The 20810-nt window shown below is 41.3% G+C and overlaps 1 protein-coding gene across 5 annotated transcripts in view; it reads left to right on the forward strand.

The window, feature by feature from the left end:
- pag1 (phosphoprotein membrane anchor with glycosphingolipid microdomains 1) overlaps nucleotides 1–20810 on the forward strand; it is a 60474-nt gene that overhangs the window by 8877 nt on the left and 30787 nt on the right. Inside the window, exon 1 of one of the 5 annotated variants that reach the window (XM_055017936.1) lies at nucleotides 8105–8143. The exons of the other annotated variants lie outside the window; for them this stretch is intronic. The gene's annotated coding sequence lies outside the window, so the exon portion shown is untranslated. Of the gene's footprint in view, nucleotides 1–8104; nucleotides 8144–20810 lie in introns of those variants that run through there. 5 annotated transcript variants of the gene reach the window in all.

Raw genomic sequence — 20810 nt, forward strand, 5'->3', positions numbered from 1 at the left:
AAAATCGTCTTTGTGTTTGGACTTAACTGTGTCGTTCTGCATATGCAAGCATGTCTTTGTCCTTGTCTGCATCTCTGATTGTGTGTCTGTGGGCAGTCACGTCTTGTGGAAATAGTAAGCAGTTAATACTTGACTTGTTTATAAAGCACGACACAGTAAGGAAGTGTTTTGTGCCAGTAAAAATGTATCACGTGTTTATGTCTCAGATTGCATATAAAGATGAGATTTGATGTTATTGACTTGTTTGCTTGGACTTGCAGCTTATGGTCAATAAAATCTTTTCCGTTTGGAGCCAGAACCTTTTAAATAAGCAGTACAGAGTGTTGGCTTTCGTATCCTGGAAACACAACATGCTCTGCTAGCTCATTGGTAAAACAAACTTGACCAGAGGGTTTAGTAGTTCAATACAACCAGGCTGTCTTTGTGTTTGCTGGGTCAACCTACAACCTCAATCAGTGGTAATGAATATCAAGAAAGTGTTTAATAACTTTGTATATCAAGGCTTTCTTCACCCACCTCAAATAAAAAGAGGGCATTTAATGCATCATGTTGCTCTTCACCTATCCACTAGGGTCAACAAGTTGCTGTAATGTAGAGCAATGAGGAATTTAGAATTTATTATGGAAAAAACTGCTGTTTCTTCAAGTGATGCAAGAGGAAAATCCTGGGAGCTGCATATTAGGGCTCCTAAACTTTAAACTTCATACATTTAAGCATGATACTCAAGCAATGCATGAAGGTCTGATAGTATCATGATGAAAGATATGTGAAAATCCTTTTAGCTTTTGGCAAAATCAAAGAGAAGTTAATGACTATTCTCTATGCTCAATATCAATTGAAGGCTAAATTCCAAATCTGTGCCCTATTAGCTGCAGTACCAGCGGTGGAAAATGGACATGGTAGCAAATCAGAACCAAGCATTAAAACATTTCTGCATTTTCTGCATACAGCTTTCACTATTGTAACTGCAGGATTGCATTCAGTGGTGTTGCTAATGGACAGCTCAGCAGGTTTACAGATAAAATGCATTCTCTCTTCTAATAACCTGTATGAAAGCTGATTTAAGTCCCAGACTTTGAACAGAACCTCCTCTGGAGCAGGTTAGCGGTGCAGCATCAGTTACCATGGTGACCAGGCAGGTTAAAAGACAGCCACCCTCATGACACTGAAAAGTCTGACTTAAGCCTCAACATATCTCTCTAACCCATTAATCTTGCTTCGTAATACATCTTTCTGTTACAGTAGCTACACTGTGCTAAAAAGGCAATTATCATAACACACTAGATGTAGTTACCATAATTTACAAGATGGATCCTACTATATTAAATAATAACCAATCTAAGTTACATTTTCCAAACAAATGCATGTGATGACATGGGGTTAGTTGGTTTATAAGGCCTACATTTGTTCACATTAGCTGACTGGTGACAGCACTGAGAATCACGGACTCACTGGAACATAAGGAACCAAAAATAAAAAGCGATACAATGGATAACTTTTGTCAAAAAAAAGGAAAAGCCGTCCACTTTCATGTTGTGACGCTTAAGCAGCAAGTGGTTCTTCACTGACTAACTGCGCTGAAATGAGGAAATCATCCATTTAGCTGTAATGATTGTGTTTGTGGTCAGCACTTATGAAATGAGGACTGTGTGGAGGGGTTTTGAGTCAGGTGTACTGGTGGTCTGCCAACAGGCTGAATATGAAGCTGCCAGCTCTGTGTCCCTCTCATAAGATCCGGTTTACAGACTGTCTGATTCAGTCTACTATCAAAGAAGTAGCAGTGTGGTGGAAGGAAAGGGGCCCAACAGGCATTAATCTTACCATAACTTATCACAAACACTGCAGAACTGCGTGTCTGGAAGTCCCTCTGCTTCAGCTTCAGCCTCAAGACATGAGAGTTGCTGCTTGATTCATGTGGTCAGCTGTTTAGTGTCATATGTTTGGAGAGAGATGAAATATCTGTTCATGGACGGTTTATGTGTGGAGCTCATTGAGGTCTTGATGAAAAGATAAAAGACAAAGAGATGATTGTTTGCTGGTTCTCTGACGTCTCCGAGTGTTGTTGCGTTTCTGTGTGCTCCATGTATATGCCAGTTTCTATATAATTGGACATATGTGGTGCACAGACACAGACAGGTGATAGTGTGGGGAGGTTTTGTGTTCTGCAGGGTGGTTGTTTCCTCCGTTTATGTGTAGCTAGATGACGGATGAGACGCCCAGTGGATTGGCTTTCATCCATCACCAAGGACCTCAGGCTTTTACACCTTCTCTCTCGATCTCTGTCTGCCATTCCCTTGTTCTTTTCCCCCCTCTTTCTTTGTTTCTTTGGTCTTATTTCGATGTTTATTCCATCTTCCTACCTTATTTTTCCCTCGACCCACCGCCACTTTTTCTTTCTTTTATCCTGGAACCTCATTCTTAAGAATCCCTGCTGCAGCATTTAAGCAGAAGCAGTTGGACACACGGACATGCACAAAGACGGTCTGTCCTGCTTACAATTAAAGCGCACCTCCCTCTTCCCTTTTCCCAAGCAGCCTCATAATAGGAAATGCCCCTGTTATCTCGTCGGGCACCGGCGTATTAATATAAGCTGCAGACAAACAAGGTGTGGGTACGTGCTCAGCTATGCCTGCTCTCTGATAAAATGCACTGCGCTGCTGCTGCTACATGGTCAGCCTCTGCATGCTGTTTTTCATGAGATTTTTGTCCTCATCAGTGGAGTGCAAGAAGGCAGAGGAGAGATAAGAGGAAGAAAAGCAAGAAGTGTGGGAAAATAAAGCCAAAGGTAGAGTTCTTCAATGCCGAATGTTAGTTTTTGCAAGTGTGTTGTGGTCTTTTTGGCGTAAGTCAAATTCACATTGGTTGCATGAAATGTTTGTTTTGTATGTTTTTCTGTAGTTTTCCGTGGTTAAAACATTGTAACATTGCCATACGTGACTAACATGAGGATGCTTAATAAATCATTCATGAATGCATGAGAGCAGAGCGCTCTACTCTGTGTTTTATTACATTCAGTTTAAGGATGAGTTAATAATTATTCATTATTAACCCTCTAAGGCCCAAGAAGGTTCTGGATGTTTCTTTGCTCCTGTTACAGTTTTACTCACGGCCTCATTTTTTATTACAATATAAAGTCCTGCATCTTTGTGGAAACTATACAGTATGACACAGTTATAATGGCACTGATATTTAAAAAAATGGTGTCTCTCTGTATTACATACTGCTTAATTGTTTAGAGTTTGTTTAGATCTGCTCTTTGTTAACACTACCTGTAGTTCAGCCGAGAAGACCCTGAATTTTTGTTACATGACTGTGGTTTGCAGCTGAGCCAATAATGGTTGCACTGAGAAGCACAATCTGGTTAGCAAATGGTTTATAATTGGATAAGTCCTAAATTGAGACAGGTTCGATACTGTGATTTTAAAGAAATGGGTTATAAAATATCAGAAAATATTGAAAAATGCCCACTTTTCTGTGGCCAAAGTAACATGAATTGTATCCGCAATTCAGCCGCTATTCAAAACTCAGATATTTAGTTTTTTTAATGTCAGAAAACCTGTCTTATGTTGTCTTTTGTACATTTACTATTATTATTTAATCATGGAAAAAGGATTTCTTATCCAATAACTCAAATTATTGATGGAAAAATGACTACAATGTTCAAAAATAGTCCCTGGCTGCAGCCCTTCTGTCATTCGTTCCTCTTTGGTGGAGTTGTTTATAGTGGCTAATAAGCTACTTTCTGTTCTTCAGAGGGTCATTGCTGTCAGACAGCTCGATACTGGTCAGTGGGCTGAACTTCACTTCGCCCACGAGCAACATGCCAGTTTTGATTTTGTTCCAGGCTGATTCTGCCTGCGTGATCCGGCCTTCATTTAAACTGTGATGCAGCTGCTGTCGTTCTGTTGGTGTTTTGTGCCGCTGCGCTGACAGTCGTGTACATTAAATCTGTTCATGTGATCAGAATCAGAGCTGGTTGGAAAACACAGCTTACAGAGAGGGCACGCGACCCTGCATAAGCCAAAGGTTAAAGAGATAGGACAGCAAACACAGCTGTTGGGGTCAGATATATGCAATGCTTTTATCTTTGCGGATCGTGTGTGGACTCTTTCATACCACATGAAAGAGATTTTCTCTACACTGGAATGAAACGCTGATAAAAAGGAAACCTCTTGCTATTTTATTGAACTTTCCATGTCTTTGATCGCTGTGACTCTGCCCTCACTTTTATATTAGCAATAAAGGAAGCGATCAGTTTGGCTTTCTGTCTTGCCTCAGACTGTATAATTGTTTGAGACTATTATCTGACTGCTGTGGAGGAAATGAGCGGCTACTTCTATCCATTTTTCTCTGGAGATGGGCTTTAGCCTGATTGCAGATGACTGTTTGTAGCGGGGACAGTATTTGTTAATGGACCGTTGGGCTTTCTGTCACCAGAGAGCACAAAGGGGATGAGAAAGACAGATAGTGTTTGAATGCAACAATTTGCAACATGAGAATTGTAAGAATACTGGAGAAGGATGCAATTAAGGCCATTAGGACTGTTTTCAGGTTTCCTCAGAAGTGATGGTTTATTGATATCCGCGAGTCGTCCAGGGAATTTACTCTCCGTCTCCTTCTGGCTCTCCCACTCTGTCCTCCTCCTTCCTCTCTCAGTCTGGGCCAGTGAAGCTCTTTGAATGGACTGCTTGTTTGGCTGATGGTACATGCGCTTCACTGTCCAGGAGGAGACAATCGCAATGACAAAACGTAAAGGGAAGGAAGAGAGAGAGAGAAAATTTAAATATACCGAGAGAGGGAGCGACACGGACAGAGAGTTGGGCTTGAATGAATGAGTAAATAGAATTGCAGAAAAGATGTTTGAGCCAAGTGGAAGAACAAAGAGCGGATTGTTGAAGTAAACTGAGGGGCCTTTCAGTTCCTGGACAGTTGGTCCCTGATGTTTTTCTTAGATTCCCTGATGAAACGTTACAGGATTAGGCACGTTCACTGGGTAAATGGTTTCACTCCCTGCTGTCCATTAAGAGAAGGTAGAATTTTCCGTGCTTTTAGGTGTGTTTTTGAACAGTATTGGTACCTCCTACCTGCTCTGACTTCCAATTCTAGATCAGTGCTTTTTCACTGAAATGAAACTTCCATATACAACGCTGCTGAAAGATTTATCTTTTCTCTCTTTCTTTTATCAGTTTCTGACAGGGCTGAGCAATTCATCAAAATATAAGGTGATAATAAATTAAATATCTCACAAAATCCCATTCGAAATGGAACATTGTGGTGCTACAGAGATGCCATAGCCCACAGATAAAGGAACATACTTGTTTGGTACAGACTGCAGCAACAATCTGTCATTGTTTTTGCTTTGTTTTTATTGGAAAGCAAATTTTAAAATTGCTCATTCTTACTAAAATTAGGATTCATATTACAGTATCTTTCAAAGTAATGGCACTATGATTTTTTACTCAGTATTCTACTAGGAAAAGTTTGTGTGGCTGTTTCTGGAAGCATGCAACATTTGAAAGATTGACTCTGTTGATGGTTGCATTAAGGTTTTTGAAGAACATTGTGTCTGTTTTCTTTGAAATACTTATTACTTATTATTAGACACTGATAACCAATATTTTGAAGCAATATATGTTTGCATTAAAGCTGAAAATCCTGGTGTCAAAATTGGTAACACAAACTGCCACAAATTTAATTAAAAGAGAACTTTCTAACATTTAGCGATTGGTGTTGATTGGCTGTGACACATAGCCAATCAGGTAGAGTTGTGGGCGGGACGTCATTTAAGAGCAGAGGGAATGCAATTGGCAGAATAAAATAAGGAGACCGATAATCAGAAAAATGCTGAGTTTTACATCCGCTGGTCTTACAGTACTACCAGTCAAGAGTCTGGACACACCTTCTCATTCAGTGTTTTTTTATCTATTTGTATTATTTTCTACATTGTAGATTTATACTGAAGATGAACACGTTTTTGTTTACAACATAATTCCATATGTATTCTTTTATAGTTTTGGTATCTTCAGTATTAATCTACAATGTAGAAAATAATTAAATGAAATGAAAATGAAATGAAAACCATTGAGAAGGTGTGTCCAAACTTTTGACTGATAGTGTACGTTAAAAGTAGGATTCCAAAAAGTGTCATTTTGGTTGCAAAAATACGATATCTGTGCTAGAAATGTGATAGCAATACTGAACGTACTGTTATAATGCTAAACCCTTCAGCTGTCAAACCTGGGGATTTGTACAGACCAAATGATTACTTGATAAATTTATGAGATAATGAACCTAAGTAAGTGCACATCCAAAAAAAGTTGCAGAAAGCAATGAGAAAGGCCTTCTAGAAAGCACTAATGCTTATGTGCCACATTAGAACCCTGACTGCCACATTTTCACTCAGCTTCGTCAAAATGCTTCTCTTCTACTTGTATAAACTTCTTTTTTCCTCCACACATCAGTGAGGTTCTGAGGAGTACACGCGTGGCCTAGGGAGTAGTGTGTTTGAAAAATGCCAACAAAGCGTAAACGCTCAAGTTGCTTTGCGGAAACTACACCTTTTTCTTCAGACGGTGGGAGTGGGAGTTTTGACAAGAGGAAGAAAAAGAAGAAGGAGGAGGAGTGGGGGAGATGAAAGTGGTTTACCTTCCAGCTTCTGGTTAAAGGAAGCGATCTGAGTGCCAGCGAGGAACGGATCTGAGCTGGAGAGGAATGAGGAGACCCGCCACAGCAGGGTGCTCTGCTGAGCTGCACCGAACAGCAACATTTAAAAAAAAAAAAAAAAGGTTTTGAACTGGAGCCAGGCCCCTTTAGCTCCCCACAAACACTAAGGGACAGAGGAGGTTAGAGGGAAAAAAATGGGAGAGGAAACGATGGGAGGAGAGGAAAGTTCAAGAAAATGGGGGCTGAGAAGGGAGGGGTGAAGATGAAAAGAGAAGAAGGAAAGTGGAAAATGGGAGAGGAAAGGACAAGAAAAGGTGAATCCTGGGTAGTGACATGAAGAGAAGTTCTTTCCACTGTCTTCTTTCAAGTTGAGTTTAGGGAGGAAGGTTGGGAATGACAACCAATTTCTAATGCAGAGCTGAAACTCTCTGAGAGGCACTTTTTCTGTTAGGATCAACGCTTTTGTATAAAGGGGAGACGTGGAACAGAAATCAAACATGAAGAATCCCTTCGAGAACACAACTGTGAACAATTGATATTTAGTAAAGGCTGTGCTTTAGCTTTGGATGTAATTCATTCAAAGTTCCAGTCAGTCGAGTGTTGTGGATCCAGAGGAATTCAGACATGGAAGGATGGAGCTGAGGATACGAGCCAATGGCAACTCTCAGACAGACTGGGATGTGACAGCAGGAAATTCAAGTTGTAATCAGACCTTCTTAATGCTGGTTTGCCAGACATAACAGAACTTAGAAATTCCAAGCACTCAGATGCAAAATTTTCCAGTCCAATGCTGTCCTTGTTGCTAATTCTCCTAATCCTAAAGTGAGACACTGATCTGTTATAGTTTGGAAAAAATTTAGAGCATCTGAAAGATCTTCAAGCATCATTGAAATGTCTGCAAGTGAATGAGTTGGGAATTCCTTCAGCGTGAAGATGAGTGGATGAGCTTGTCTCTTTAAATGAAAACACTTAAATATCTTGAAATATCTGAACAATTACTGGATGGATTGCCATTAGATTTTGCTCAGATATTCACGTTTCCCAAAAGTGATTCTATTGACTTGGATGATTCTCTCTCTGACTTTGCTTCTAACACCATAGTGAGATTGACATGCATGGCACAATATCTTAAAAACTGTTGGCTGAATTGAATTTGAACATTCAAATTCCCTTGCAGGAAGAAATGTTAAACCTTTGCGACTTTTCTGGCATCATCATCATCAGACCAAAATGTGATTTAGTCTGATATTTTGGTTTATACTTGGGTGACATCTGTTTGTTTCTACCTCAATACCTTCCCAAGTTTTCACTGGGATAGCTTTGGGGTTTCAGTCGTTTCTAGTCAATGTTTGTTCAGATGCTGCACTTGAAGCACAAATGCAGATGTATCTGTGAAACGCCCTGGACAATCAAGGCTGATTCATGCTTTCCGTGTCTACAGGGGTCCATGTGATGTAAATTTCATCATCTTCCCAAGTCTGTGAGTAGAAATCTCTGCAGACATCACCACCACCCCCACCCCCACCTTTAGAACTCATTAGAACAGTTGTATTTGAAGTTATCGCTGCAAGACTTTGGAGGTGCTTTAATTTGTACATGCTTTCCGTTGATGGCTCTAAAATCTCCAGAAATCCTGTGGTATTTGTCTCCACTGTGCTTGGGATGGGAAGGCAACAAACTCCGAGCTTGACTAGATGGTATATGTGTGAAAAGTTGAAAATTGCAACCAGGCTTTCAAAATCATCCACCAGAACCTCGTGTGTTTTTTTTCTGTGTTGTACTTGGCAGGCAATGCAACCATCTGTATAGCAAAGTGACGCATACCCTAAAGAATGTAGTATGAATGTAACCGACTGCAGGTTCTGCTGTTCCCATTTAAAGTCTACCCACAGGAATCTAGAAACCATGAACTGGCTTTATTGCTTTGATTTGTTACCACAATTTAGTGCATACAACTTTGTGTCTATCACTGGATCTGACTCTAAAATAATCCCAAACATGACAGGACATTTTTTTTCCTAGATCCCCACAAGCATTGGTCATCTTTCTCAGCTCGGCTGCCTGTTCTGTGCTCTAGTTGAGAAGCAGGAACCAGTTAAAAGTTTAGCATTTTTGCTTGAATAGTGACTGTATGTTGTTATCAAAATGGTTTCTCATTTGTTTTCCTCGGAAAAGTTAATCCGCACTAGTCGTACATGCACTAAAAGGTACTAAATAGTGGTCTTTCTTTGGCCAAAAAGGTTATTAATGGGGTTAAGCCGGTTATGAATCTGTGCCTACAGCTGTTAATAAGTGTTTCTATATTTGCTGCATATCATTGTAGTCTGCCACTGCATTGCTGCTCTGATTTAAATAAATGTTCACAGAGATGTTTTCTCTCTGGCTGTCGGTAGCAGTGAGCTACTTTCTGACGATTCCTGGGTTTTTTTTTTCTCTCACAGTAAATAGCTTTTCAGTTTGTGTTTGTTAAAGAGCTGCAGTGGCTGCTGCAGTGCTGGAGCAGTAAAGGATGGGGGGGATTTCTACAGTATTGTTTGTCAGCTTTCCCTCTCCCATTCCTGACACCACATATATGTATAGATGAATGGACTGGTGGCAATAAACACACACCCGGTCATTAAAATTAAAAGCCTGACTCAGAGTAAAAAAATGAAGCTGGGGGGGGATTAACTTCATTTCAACTGTGTTATGAGGGTTATTTTAGGCTCTTCTCAGCCACACAATGCCTCATAAAATTACAAAGCTGCTGGCAGGGTTTGGTTTTTAAACACAGAACTCTGACTCTGGCTTCAGTGCGTTTCTGCTTTTTAACATTTAACATGATTTAAAGGAATGGAGGAGGTGGTTCGTGTTCCATTTACACGAAAGTGACCCAGTAGTGGACTTCAAATTGAGATTTTTGTGTCTTTGTCTGCATATCTCAGTTATCTGAACCTACTTCCCTGCAAATATACAAACGTACAAAGCCCACATCCACACAGGGAGAAATCGTTGCTGGCCCTCAGCCTCCACAGTAACTAATCACTGAGACAGCGTGGCCATGCCCTCTCATTAAGCATGCTGTACAGTGAAAGCAACACAGCTAATGACTCCGCATTGCTTGTTACACACAATACTTTCAGACTTAATGCCATAATAGTCACCATAAGCCACACAATCTCCAGACAGACAGACGACACTCCCATCTAACTGTTCTGTCTGTGTAGCCGTTGAGGATGTAATGAGGATTGTGCTTTCCTATATTCTGTCAATAAACCCTGCTGAGCTCCCCCAACAATACACACAGTGTTCCAGAAATTTCACATCACATTTATTGCGATGTGTGCTGCCAAGCATTTTTTTCCTCAGCACTTGTTTCTGTGCTGTCATCTCGCATCCGCTGAGGGCTGGAAGTGAGCATATAGCCGGCTCATCTATTTTAGTGGAGTTATCCCGCTCGTGCTTCACGAACTTGACGTCGTCAGCCGAGCGTGCACAAATTCAATCAACAAGAATTTGCAAGGAGGCAGATCACGGTGCCGCTGAGCCCGAGACAGTATTGTACACTGGTGTCAGTCTACTTTATGGAGCTCTGTGTAAATATGAGGGTGTGGTTACTGGATGGTACACAGTCAGTCGGAGTTTTTACAGAGTGTTGGTAGTGGAAGTAGTGTTTGTTGGTTGTATTTAATCAACTTATTTCTCACTGATCCCAAACACTGTTTTGTGTTGGTAATGAATTACAAGGATCGTTTATTTCTGTTTTTGTGTTTTGTAGTATATTAACTTTCTGTCTCTTTAACAACAGCACAGATTGTGTGTTTATGTTTCAGTTATGACTGTGTACAAGGTGTCATTCTATGCATTTGTATTGACTTTTCATACAAAGTGTTTATATGAGGGTGAATCTGTGTTTACAGATCTGAAAGGTTTGCATTAACAGCCTCTTGGCAATGAGAAAATGAAGAACCACTGTGTCCTACTCTGTCTGTTCGCTGTCAGGGCCCTGTCGCCCCGGGTAACAGGGTTGCTAGGGGACGCATGGACAGACTGGCATCACCAAAGTGCCAACCAGACATGTGGATGATCCATATCTCGGTTTCCTCCCGTTTACCCCCATCCGTTTACTAAAATTGACTTCTGTACAAGGTGCTGCTCAAAAAGGCTCCAACTGGGTTTGTGCAGATGCTTCGGTCTAAAATAATTTGGGAATCAGGAAGGAAAGTTCACGTGTTTGAGCTCAAATTCATAACCAGGGTGTGTTCTGCCCTCGCAAACAGGAAGCGTGCTCGCGTTTCATCATCCTCCTTCAGCCCCAAACTCATGCAGTCATAATTATTCTTTCACAACTGGTCGATGAGGAATCCTGCATGATGAGGGGAAATCCTGTTTGTTTCCAGTTGTGGAGTTGTTGTCATGGTGATGGATGCGTTCAGTCGCTGTAGATGATGAGTCCCTTTTTAACAGACTGTGTCATTTATTATTACTACAGAGTGCTTAAGCAGTGCTGGTGATGCACTGCAATGGATGGACGTTTGAAGATGTGTTTGTAGAGCACATGTGTGTATATATGTGTGTGTGTGTGTGTGTGTGTGTGTGTGTGTGTGTGTGTGTGTGTGTGTGTGTGTGAGAGAGAGAGAGAGAGAGAGAGGAAGGAGTGGAGGTTTGAGGCGCCAGCAAAGAGGATATGTCTGGCAGCTGTGTCATTTCGCAGCGTAAAGGATTATGGGAGAATTACGACGAATGAGCGGGAGGACCATACACACAACTTTCCCTCTAGATTGTGTGTCCGTGTGTGTTTCTGTGTGTCCATTGCTCTGTCGCTGCCAGTGAGTCGCCGCTGTGGCATCCATAGCAGCTGGTGCCACTTTAGTCACAGTCTACCTGTGCAAACAAATGTAAGCCGTGACACAAAGCCTGTATATAAGCCTCCCTATTAATGTCGCTGTGCAGCGGAGGTATTTGTGACAGTGATTTGAAACAGTTTTCTGGAGCCATTCCTCTGCTACACCCTTCAAAGAGAAGTGACGAAAGGGCTTATAGATTATTTACTTAAGATAAACCTATCAGATAGTGTTCCCTTAAACAGCCTGGGTTTAAATGACAGTCAATTCAATGGGAATGTATCAAGTGTGAACACAGGTTTATAGCCGGTAATAATTATATTATTGCTACATGGTTATTATAGGATTATTTTAATGCTATCGTAGAGATTAGCAGCGATTTCTAAGTCTCACAATCATACATTTTCAGGCTCAGTGACACCTCAGCGTAATTGGAGATTGTGACATGTTGCATCAACTTGTCGTAGGGCCAAACCTGCACTCACACAATAACACAAACATCCCAGACACACTCCCACAAAGCCAGCCAGTCGTCTGGGAGTGGAATGTGTCTGTGAAAGCATGTGCGTGCTTGTGTTTCTTCTCTGCGACGACGTGTCATCTCTCATGCGCTCTTACACCACACTTCAAGGATGCTTTGTATCCTCGGGAGCATCGTCGAGTGCCTCTGAGGCCGCGGTTGTCATTTCTACAGCCTGTTATTGGGGGACACGCCGCTTTTGGATGCGAGGCGGCCCACCGAGCGATAACAAGACCCGACGAGGGGTGTTCCACCTCGGAACATCAGAAGGGGATGTTAACAAGCTTTCCTTGATCCCTGGGTGTTTGTCGTGCAGCACACACACTCGCACACACGTATGTGGGGACGTCAGGCTGCTGTTACTTGATGGCATCAAGACACGATTTATTCACGGCTCAGGAGGAACAGCCAGACAACCCTTAGAGAAATTAAAGCATTCTGTTTGGCTCAAAAATTCAATTTCAGTGTGCAACCTGGATTTTGATAGACGTCGCTGCTGTTTAAATGTTTGTTACTAATTGAATTATTTCATTAATTATCGATTGATTTTTTTTTGTTAACTTTAATCAATAATTTAGTCCATGGAGGATCCTGCCAGATGTCTTCAAAAACATGAAAAGAGGCTTTAAAACTCCAAATTTTGTCTTTAAATGGTGATTTCACATAATATATGCTGATAAAATTTTGCATGGAAAAGGAGATCCTTACAGCAGTTAGGTTTTTTAATGGATTAATCATTAATCTAAAGATTTATTGATCCGGGTGTAATGTAATGATTCTCTTAAATTATTCACAAACATTAACTGACAGTTATTTCAGAGAAACTAAAGCATTCTATTTGGCTCAAAAGTTCGATTTCAGTGTGCAACCTGGATTTTGATATACGTCGCTGTTGTTTAAACATTTGTTACTAATTGAATTATTTCATTAATTATTGATTGATATTTTTTCTGTTAACTTTAATCAATAATTTAGTCCATGCAAGGTCCTTCCAGATGTCTTCAAAAACAGAAAAAGATGCTTTAAAACTACAAATTTTGGTAATTTTGCATAATATACGCTGATAAAATATATCATAGAAAAGTAGATCCTTCCATCAATTAGCTTATTTAATTGATATATTGATCCGGGTGTCATATAATAAACCTCTTAAATGATTCACAAACATCATCTGACAGTTATTTTATCAATTAAGTGATTCATTGTTTGTGTAATTTTCCAAACTCTGAGGTGATTTCTTCATTCTCTTTGTTTCTCTTTGTTCAGTTTATTATTGTAGAAGACGATGAAAGACGGCACAAATCTACCCTTGAGCAGCTGCAACTAGTGAATTCTGAAAATAATACTTGAACGGCAAATCAGCTGTCAAAATTGCTCCCTGTTGAGGTCTTCAAACCGATCTTCCTGTCAACTTACAACCACAAAGCCGCGCTCAGGTTCTGTAAAGCCGTAAGCCTGAGTGCACCGTCAGCATGTTCCCTCTATGGGTCAGTGGCCTAATGAATCCCATATGTTTTGCGGGTTTGAGTCAAGGTTGTAGCATATGCCACATATCACACTTTTGCACACCAGCCGACGACATCCTGTCTCTGCTGCGACTCCTACCTTTCAAATCAATAAAATCTATATCCCTCCCTCTGGAAACTGTGGTGATGCTCCACTCAACAAATCTCAGGATGAGACTGTGGAGCTCATTACTGACTCATCATATGGACCAACAGCCCGACGCGCTGATCAATTATTCATAGGGTTTGACTGTGAGGTGAATCATAAGTTTGTCTGCCAAGTTGTGTGTAAAACATGAGCCAGAGATTTCAGGTAAATAGTTTCTACAGCTTCTTAAAGGTATCCAGATTCTTCCTCGGGGGCCTTGGATTGAGTGTTTCGGCGGTTTGTTGTGCCTCAGCAGTCAGTTCATGCCTTCTTCTACTTCCCCTCCACTCCATCACTTTCATTTCCTGGTGAAATCTTTGAACAGAGGGTGGCAGCTTTTTGGAACCCCTCCAAACATCTGTTCTGAACTTCTTTTACCGTTACAGAGCCTCACATGAAAGGACCCTCTCAGCTGGACACTTTTTCTTCCGCTAATGCAGTCTGGCTAATTTAATGGGCCATTATGACCATGCAGTGAGGCCCTTTATCACCACTGAGAGTGTATTGTTTCATCATATGGACTGTCTCTCTGGTCTCCTTTTAATTAGTGATATAAAGGAATCAATGAGGAAGAGGCTTTTAGACTAACACCTCATACAGCATAGATTCATAAGGGATTCTTCATTTCCCACCTTAAAGTGACTGAAAGTTAATAATACACTTTTTCTGCATGATATCACACAAAAAAACTATGCGATCTTCTGTAGATTTTCTTTTTCCTTGCACTTGAGGTTTTTCTAAACAAATGTGTCAGCATCTCTGTGGCCAGTTTTGCAGACAAAACAATCTATAAAAGTACTTGAAAGGCTGAAATGAACACAGTTTCTCTTCCTGCTAAAGTAAGAATCTGTGACTTTAAACGACGGGGAATCCACCCTTTAAAAGGCAAATATCTTCAAACGCCGTTTTGAAGTGGTTGGTGCCTGGTTTAGCCACAATAACATGCAGCCAGCTGTTTATGAGAGGCCTGCGAGCGGAACAATAACTGTGGTAGCCGCACGTCGCTAACTCTGCTAAGCTAAGCAGCAAGTGTAAACCACTGGGACAAGTCAAAACACAGGAAATTAGCTGCTGTTTGCTTTCTCCTTGTCTAGACTTGTTCCTACTAATTAATTGCAAAGAGCCCCCTTGTGGACCACTTGATCTCAGAGGAATCAGCTTTCAGAGTTGCATGTTTTAATGTTTTGTGCTGGTTTGGAAGTGCAGCAGCGTTTGACCCATTTGTGGCCCCCAGGACTGTGAGCTGCAGCGGTTAGGCCCACAGTAATCCCTTGGCGACCCAGAAAGTCATTTCTAGAGCAGGTGGTTATGTGGGACATAGGCCTAATAACACAACAATGGCGGCATATGGCTGAGAAAGTGTTAAAGCCAGCAGGGGTCTGGCAACTTGGTGCCATTAGCAACCCTCAGTGGTAGCTTCTGGGCGTCTTTTTGCTCCTGTTACATTTTTACTCACTGTGGGCTCATTTTTCACTGCAAAGTTAAGTCCTGCACCTTTATGGAAACATCACAACCATGACTACAAGGAGAGAGAACTCAAAAATATCTTCTGGGCAGCAGTTATGGTTTGAAAAATTCTAAAACGGTCTAAGTTGAATTTCTTTGATTACATATTTTACAACTATTAGAAAAACCTGCACTCAGCATGGACCACATTTTTCGTTTTTTGTTACCAATACTAGAAAAAAAGTGGCTCTACATACTACGCCAAGGATAATCTCAATAGTGCAAACGATTTATTTTTAAGGAATTTTTAAATAGCAATTTGATGAAATATTATGATTTTTTAGCTTCAGTGTGGGTAATTTCTCCAACAGAGCAGCACATTACAGGCGAGTAGTTCAAGGACCATCCTAAATCAGATGACTCCTACTTCTTTCACAATTTCTGGCTGATAAATAGTGTAATTTTGGCACTGTTTTTAAAGAAAACCTTTCCAACTTTCTGATTCAGAGGGCTGTAAGTCTTAAAGAGTTCCACCAGTGATCACTGCACTACCATTAAAATTTCAACTCTGCTGTAAGTGTATCTGATTATGGTTGCCTAAAAGCGACTGAAGTGCATCGTAGACATATGGACTCCCACTGGATTTGTCAGACATACAAAAAGACACTTGTAGAAAGAGTTTTTTGTGTGAATAATGTGAAGGACTAATGTCCCTGTCTCAGCCATCAAAAGGACTAAATGAGGAATGTTAGAATGCTCAAAATGTTTCTATAAAATTTCCCGGCTGCATGTTACATACATGGCGAAAAACAGCTGCCTCATTTTACCCATAATCCTACAAGATTTTGCACACAGGATGTTTAGTACAGTAAAAAAGGTTGAAAGTTGACAGATTTCCCAGCATTCCTGCAGCCTCTCTTGGGGCTCTTTGGAGGACAGCGTGTGGACAGAAGGGGTAAACCAAGAGGACAGTCCCAACAAACTGCACTGTTCTCTTGGGCATCTTTTTCCAGATGAGGCCCTCGTCTCACGGCCTCTGATCAAGTATTTTGAAAGTGTGTGTGTGGCCTGTTTACATTCCACTGATTCCTCACGGGAATTCCTTTCTCTACCCTCTGTTCCCTCGCTGTCCTGCCCGGGACGCTGCGTATTGTGTGTGTGCGCACTTGTGTTTAGGATATTTTTAGACTTTTCTGTGGAACGTATTTGGCAGCTCTTCTTGGACCGGCACACACTGCCGCATAAACTTAATTTGGCATCTGCTTTCAGAGGAATCATACAGATTGTATCAGAAAGAGTGCTGTTTATATGCCAACCAGCTAACCCTGCACTTCTATCATGTGTTGCTGTATTTATGGACTGGATGCTGTTGCTGTAGTGATCCTCGATGTCATTCACGTTCAGTGACAGCAGTCAGTTATCTCATTTTAGGCAGATTTTCTGGCTTCTTGTTCAGTTTTGCATCCTCTGAGAGCTTCATTTAGCGACACGTGAACCGGCAGGTTCTAGTTGGAGTGGCCCTCTAGTAGACTCCCGCACAACCATGTCAGCGGAGTTTGAGTGAGTTTGAGAGTCACTGACGAGGCACCTGAAGTCATAATAGCCACCCAGCTAGCCTGCAGGTAGAGAAACACAGGATTGGACAGGCCAGAGCTACTTGTTCTGCACTGTCGAGATCCAGACTTCCACAATAACATCCTCAAAAACAGGATGCAGATATTTGTGAGTTCAAGTGATGGGCTTTGCATTAAGGCTACTAAATCTGTGGGAACAGTTGTGATTCATATTGTGATTCCGCCCCAAAACATCATCATATGATCATCACATGATTCACTCCAGGCCACCCTTAATGCCTCGTGTCATCTTGTGTTCTTTTCCCTTCGTGTATTTTGGAATTAAAGTTTGCCTCTTCCCAAACCAAGTCCTCCAGCTCAGATTTCTAGGAAGCCTCGCACAACAAATTTGTTGTACGAAGTGAGAGGATTTGCGAATGTCATTTTTGTACTCGAGCAGCTTAGGGGCAAAATCTGCAATCTCTTCTCTGGCCCTGTTCACGCTGTTAATTCCTCCTCAAGAGACGATTTTATGCTCCTTGCTGTGTCAGCTGATGGTTCACTGGTCGCCTTTTTTCTCTCTCTATCTCTTAATCTTCAGAAGGCGGAATCACATGCTCTCTTAAATATTGTTTTTGGCAGTATTTCGGTTTTGTTGATAGGGAAGTTGACATGCTCCAAAGACTAGAGGTTGCTCACTTTACTCGGGCTGTCCTTTAACCGACTTCCTCCTTTGAGAAATCTTTGTGATCTAACATCCGGGCTGCCCTCATGGCCCGTATCACAATAAATGATATGTGGCTGATAAACGATCAGGAAGCTCTTAGGTAAGCATCTCGTAAAGACAAATCATTATCGCCATAATATTATGTCATGTGTTACATTGCATGTTTCACCCGGGGTGATATCAACAGGAAAGGGAGAAAAAATCACCCTGGTGGCATCAGAGCAGTGGAGTGTGTTAAGTGTCCGGGCCTCTGCTAATGGCCTAATATGAGCCGGTGGTCAGGAGCATTGAGAGGTGATTTAAAAATGCTGCAATGTAATGACTCTTGATTGTAAAGAGGCACTCTGGAGGAGAGTGTAGTGCACAGTGATACATATTCACAGGAAAAAACTGAGTAAAGTGAGTAAATAAACCAACAAATGACACATGAAATGACAGAATATGTCATTTGTAATTGCCTCTCAGAACAACCCGTGTATTTCCTGACCTCTCGCCACTATTTTCCACTTTCTGAAAGTCTGCCTGTCTTCCCTCTCAGTGCGTCTGTGTCAGTGTGTGAATAATATCAGCGAGTGTCACTCTCTCCACACATCTCGCCACGTTATCCACCCACTGTGTCTGAACGGATTTGCCACCGGCCACCTCAGCTTCCTTGAAAGTGTCGGAGTGTGAAGGTGCCTCGGTCGCATTTTCCCTCACGCCGAGTGCTTTAATGTATTCTTTCGAATCTCTCGCTCCTTCTCCCTCCCTCCGCCTCTCTCTGCCACGCTAGTGTCTGTCGCTTACTAATTGGTTCGTCTCCATTCGGGTGACTCTTGTGTGTCCATTTTCCTGCGTCCAAATTCCCAAGTGTGCACGTGTGCGTGCGTGTTGATGAATAATCGTCTACATGTGTGTGTGACTGACAGCAGATTTTCCGCCACCAGCAGGCATTCTGTTTACTGCTCTGATGCACATTCGGTTGGTTCATTTGGTTTCCAGCTCTCCCTCGGGACACACTGAGCCGCCCCCATTAACTGATTTGAGAAGGGCTGTGGCAGCCACCACCGCTTTGTAAATAAATATCCTCCCATGTTGTATATTTATTATACATGATTTGGCCCTCCAGTTCATGAAGCTGTTGAATGTAGCAGGAGGTGTGAAGGAGGTTCAACTGTGTGATTATGCAGTTTTTGGCTTCAGTTGTGCTTGTAAAGAGACATCTACAATGAATAATTATGTGTCGGTACACAGCTAGTGGTAAGTAGTAGGTCAACCAGCTTAACGGCTGGTAGCTGCAATGCTTAGAGGAGTAATTTGACATTTTGAGTAATGTGCTTATTTACTTTCTTTTCCAGCATTAGATGAGAACATCGATACCATCCTAATTTCCATATCCTAGATATGATCTTGCAGCCTGTTAGCTTAGCTTAGCACAAAGGCTGGAAACTGAGGGGCAACAGCTAGTTCAGCTCTGGAGATAACAGAACTAGTCCTTCTTAATACCTAACAACTTAAATCTTGTTTGCTTCTGGCTCATGAGGCCATGACAAAGGAGGGAAATTCACAGTTTTTAACAGTCAGACAAAGACAACCATTAACCCTCAGTACCCCCAAACCTGCCAACAGGTTTGAAAGGAATGTTATCTTTAAAAACTCACCAAAATAACTGCATTTTTTTTCAACAATAAAGTGTCAAAACAGAGTTTCTAATGGTCCTTGAACTACTCACCTGTTACGTGCAGTTCAGTCACTAAAGTCAATCAAATCTAAGCTAATTGTAAAATTATCGAAGTTATTTATTCAACATGTCTTATTTAAAATAAAATGCCAAAAATAAACCATTTGCTTCAACAAAACTCCGTAGGCAGTGTTTACACAGAGCAGATAAGAGACATATTAAAAATGTAAATTGTAAAATATCTATAGTATGTAGTGTCATCTTTATTTTTTTCCAGTGTTTGTAACACCAGTGGCCACTTGGAAAAGTGTTGTACATGTTGTTTCAACTTTTGTTAAATGAAAAATAAAAGGAAATCATCTTTTTTATTTATGTCATTATCACCCTTTTGTAAAAGACGGAGGACGTGTTTTACTTCTCTGTACTTCTCGTCAAGGTTGTGCTGCTTCCATAGAGGTGCTGGACTTTATATTGCGGTAAAAAGTGAGTACAATGGGGTTAATGGAATAGGATGCATAGGATAAAGGTTCACTAGATGTAACTGTAGACTGTTGTTTCCTTTAGAATGTGTGAACCTCTGAAGTCCCAGCCTCCATCTACACCCACCCACGACTCTGTTCAGACACTGTAAAACTACTCTACACCACACAATGACAAGGCGTAATAATGAAGAAGAATGATACAGAAAGCTCCAACCTGCAAGTACATAGATTGGTTTCTTAGTTTTGTTGCACAGGAAATGTCATCAGTTCACTGCAGCTCCCGAGTAAAAAAGCTCAGCTGTGGCCTTGACTGCTTATTTCGCTCCGATTATATATCTTCCAGCATGTAAAAAAACACCATATGGACATGTTGACAAGGTAAAAAAAAAAAAGATTTTCACTGGAGGGGATCTTTAAACAAACTGAGAGCATTTCAACAGAACTCAGGTCAGTAGAATCAGTCGTGTAGGCAAGTAGAGATACAAAAAGAACAGGAAAGGAAAACTAAAACAGCACAGAGACTTAAAGAAAGAGCAGCAAATGCTTTATAGACTGGGACCACTGGACCCTCAGATGATTCGTGCCACATCCACTAGTCACCTAAAGCATAGTCAGATGAGAAACCTACAGGAACAAGGCAGGGGGCATCACATTTGTTTATTCAAAACAAAAAAAAAGTATGAAAATGTGCTGCATGATAATGACAAGCAGTTTTATGTGAAGGCCAGACTCCAGGAAGTGCAAAAAAGACCACAACTACAATGTTTTTACAGTTCAGTTTTTGTTCAAATCGCACGAAAACAATCTAATTTCTTCATTGGTGTGGTGCTAATATCTCTTTGGACCTGTTTTCAGACGTAATGCTAAGCTAAGCTACATGTTGTGGGCACATACTAGTAGTATAATTCCTGAAAAAGCCAAACTATTCCTCTAAAATAGAAACTAAAACCCAATTTTGTGCACATTCTCTCCAAATCTGCTGTTGGTTTCGATTCCTCCTCTCTGCCCTGGAGTTCCCCCCTCCTCCGCTGAATACCCCCTCTACTGTACTTACCTCCAGGAAACACGGAATAATCTTCGGCTTGTGAAATGAGAAATGAAATGGAAAAGGTGAAGACAGAAGTGTATCTGTCTTGTGCAATCTCCCGGAGTTGCTCAGGCGTGCACAGGTTGGATTTAACCAGAAAACGGGAAGAGGGGTTGCCACGTCTTGCAGCATCCTAACCCCCCTCTTCTGTCTTACAGAGGTTGCCATGTATGTTTAGCTTCAAAATTCTCCCCCC

The sequence above is a fragment of the Amphiprion ocellaris genome, chromosome 15 (genome assembly GCF_022539595.1).
Source record: "Amphiprion ocellaris isolate individual 3 ecotype Okinawa chromosome 15, ASM2253959v1, whole genome shotgun sequence".
In the NCBI taxonomy this organism is placed as follows: domain Eukaryota; kingdom Metazoa; phylum Chordata; class Actinopteri; family Pomacentridae; genus Amphiprion; species Amphiprion ocellaris.